This window comes from Urocitellus parryii, chromosome 7 (genome assembly GCF_045843805.1).
Source record: "Urocitellus parryii isolate mUroPar1 chromosome 7, mUroPar1.hap1, whole genome shotgun sequence".
Lineage (NCBI taxonomy): Eukaryota > Metazoa > Chordata > Mammalia > Rodentia > Sciuridae > Urocitellus > Urocitellus parryii.
Genome location: NC_135537.1, coordinates 84,671,619 through 84,675,239, shown reverse-complemented (window position 1 = coordinate 84,675,239; position 3,621 = coordinate 84,671,619). Strand labels below are relative to the sequence as shown.

Sequence of the window (3,621 nt, the reverse complement as noted above, 5' to 3'; positions counted from 1 at the left end):
CAGATCTGTCATTATTTAGAGTTAGGCTTTATCCTTTAGTTTGTATAGAATTGTAAAAAAAATTAAAAGATAAAAAAAATTGAAAATTGAACAAGACAGTATGTTAAATTGAAAATTAAACAGGACAGTATGTGATATGTATTGGAAGGTAATAAGAAAGATAATTCTTTTTGTTCTTTTTAGACAATTTCTAGGGCTCATGGGCCCCAGGAGGAGAGATCAGAGTAAGGTGGAATTATATCATTTATTAAAAAGAAATAAGAACTCAAGAGAGAAGGAAGGAGTTTAAATGTACCTAATAAAATACCTTCCTTAGCCATTCTTGACAACAGATAAGTAATGTGCAGATGTAGTGACAAGGTGTAGAGCAAGGCACATCTCCCACACCAGCCACATGAACACTCAATAATCATCACACTTATGAACCAAAAGTATCATTATTTTATTTTTATAAGTTACAATAAAGATTGTTGTCATGATGAAATAAATGATTAAAATTTAATTTATTTTTATATAGGTCATAAAATCCATGCAATCAATTATATCTTGGTTAGTATAACAGATTGAATCATATCATAACTTTATCATAATCATATCAAAATTTCATGATATACAAAGAAATTTGATGTCAGGAAAATATCTAAAAGAATGGTCTGAATACTTCTTTTTGCTATTTTTTTCCATTTTTTTCTGAACCTTTCATTCTGTTATAATTCAGTTATGAATTTCATTTATCAATGGACATGTATGAAGTTCTAACATATATTTCAAAATAAATGTACTTGAGAAGTTCACTTGAAGTATGAACTTTAGCATAAAACAGGAAGTTATATAAACTTATCTATGTCCTTCTCAATTCTGACCATCCTTATTTCTATTCTCCTTTCAGTACTCAGAATCAAATTAAATATCTCTGCTCAGTCTTTGTCAGTGCCAGATTTAGTATTTGTGCTATTTAGTATTTGTGCTCTATCAAGTTTCTTAACCTTTTTGAGGCCATAGATTCCTTCTGTGAATTTTGCTTAAAAATATTTACATCATAAAGTAGTTTTGAGACTTAGATAAAATAAAAAATTATTTAGGCTATATAGTGCCTCAAAGAGATGCTAACACTGTATGTCAATAATATCTTGGTCTATCTTTAATAGTACTTGTTTGCATTTTAAATCCTATCAGAAATATGTTTTAAAATTTATTTTATAAAAGAGAAAAATTCTAGCACTGACAAGATTGAGCATAGACGAATTTTAATAAATTTGAAAATTTTAATAAAAAATTTCTGTGTTATTATCAGAGGTTGTTTTCTCTATATGGTTTACCATATCAAATTAAACAGCTAAAATTGATATTTCTCAATATGAAATAAAAGCCAACTGTGGCTCTACAGTGATGTTTAAAGAATGTTATAATGAATGATGTTTTTATTAAGGTAGTATGTCCAGATATCTATGCTAATTTTCAATTTTGAAAGCCAAGATGAAGAGCACATGCATTAAATTTGACATTAGGATAGAATACTTTTTCCTCAGTTTGTCTTGGTTTTAAATAAACTATTCCCCTCCCACTGTGGCAAAAGATGTGTAGAATTTATTCATACTTTACTCTTCAAAAAGTTCTTTAGAGTAAAGTAACTGTCATTTAATATTTTATGACATATTAGTTGTGGAAAAACTATGTGAATTCTCCTTTAACATCTAGATGAATTTTCCCTCTCCTTGCATACCCTTAATATGTGGAAGAGCTAATTAAGGTGTGTAGCATTACAGAGTGTTGTATGGATTGCTGTAATTAAGTGCACATCTCCAAGCAACATAGAGCCATTATGCAAAACCATTGTGAACAGATGATACACAGCTCTGCTGTGTATCTAGTCCTTGATACTGAGAAATACTGCAGTTGAGATGGAATATGCAAATAGAAAATCCACACAAGGTCAGAGGGAGAAAGCCAAAATGCCACCCTTTGTTGGTTTCAAAATGAGAAATTCATTTCTACTTCATAGTCAAGTTAAAATAGAAAAAAAAATCAGTCAAAGAAAATTCAGATATTTCTCTTCCTTTTTGCTTATTTATAAAATAATTCCTTGATTTTTGCTATTAGAGATAAATAGAAGAATTATTTTTCAGTGCGTATTATTCCTCTGGGATGATTTTATACTTTTATTAATTTCCTAACATTTTTCCTCTTGTATTTACTCTAATGAGAGAAAATGGTTATAAACCATTACTCAAGAAGTCATCCATGATCATTGTTTTATTTATGCTTTTCCACTATCTGAGTTAACTTGAGAATGAGTCTTTTCATTCTTTTCTTTCTCCATCTTAATTACAACAATAATAATAAACAAATAAATGTATATACTTTATTTTCCTAACATGATAAAATGATTAATAAATGGTGAAATGATTTTTATTTAGGTAAATAAATTTGTAGTTGTTTCTCTTTTGTGTTCATCTCAGGTGCACAGGGGTCATCTCATGATTTTCTGCATTTTGTCTCATGCTATTCTCCTAACTCACCTTTTTCTTATCCTTCATCCCTAATGCCCACTTCTCTGTTTATGCAGATTTCTAATGAGTTTTATGTATGTGCTTGGATAAATATAAATATATCTCACTAAATAAGTCTTCTGTGCTTAATTCATATAACTATAATTCTATTTTATACATTTGAAATTGTACAAATCCAGTATAATTATCTTAACATTGTCTCCAACTTCTCCTGATTATCTCTAATTCTGGCATTTCTGTGAACAATGCCAAAATAAAGCAATCATGGCTATGTTTTTTTTTCCAAATTTTTTCAAGAATTGCTCTAAACTTAAATCTATGAGTGAAATAACTAGAACAAAGGATATATTACATTTAACTTCATTTATAGTCAGAATAATTCAATGATCTAATTTTTCATTTAAGTATTAATTTTGGATACATAAATTTAGAGTATTCATATATTTAAAGATTTTCTGAGCAAGATGTAGATACTATTTATTTTATGTCTCGAGATACATGGATCTCTCTTTTTTAATTTTAAAAGAAAAAAATTAGATTCATAGAAAAATTGAGGGAAGTTACAGAGACTTTTTATATACTCCTTGCCCCACATGAGCAGAGCTGCCTCGAGTTAACATTCTGTGCCACTAATAATATATTAGTATTTGTTATGAGTGTGTGTTACACTCCTTGAAATTATACTGATATAATCAATATCCAAAATAGATAGTTTGTTGGAAAAGACAAAACTCTGAACATAGTAAAAAGATCAGAGATTGCCATCTATTAGTGAGAAAGGAGTAAGCAAAGAAAAGAGGATTTGTTGGGGGGGGGGGAGGGTGGGTATGGTGTATTGAACTCAGGGGCTCCCAACCTCTGAACCATATCCCCAGGACTATTTTGTATTTTTTATTTAGAGACAGACTCTCACTGAGTTGCTTAGCACCGCAACATTGTTGAGGCTGGCTTTGAAATTCTGATCCTCTTATTATAGCCTTCCAAGCTTCTGGGATTCAGGTATGCACCCATACATCTGGCTGAGAAACAAGGATTTTGAGGGAATTGTAACTATTCTGTATGATATTCCCATGGTGGAACAATAGATTAATTCAAATTATAGTAGAAGCTT

At 29.8% G+C, this 3,621-nt stretch overlaps 1 pseudogene; it reads right to left on the bottom strand.

Annotated features, from left to right (window-relative positions):
- Positions 1 to 326: 326 nt before the first annotated feature.
- On the bottom strand, positions 327 to 435 carry LOC144256328 (small nucleolar RNA U13; annotated as a pseudogene).
- Between the last annotated feature and the right edge of the window lie 3,186 nt (positions 436 to 3,621).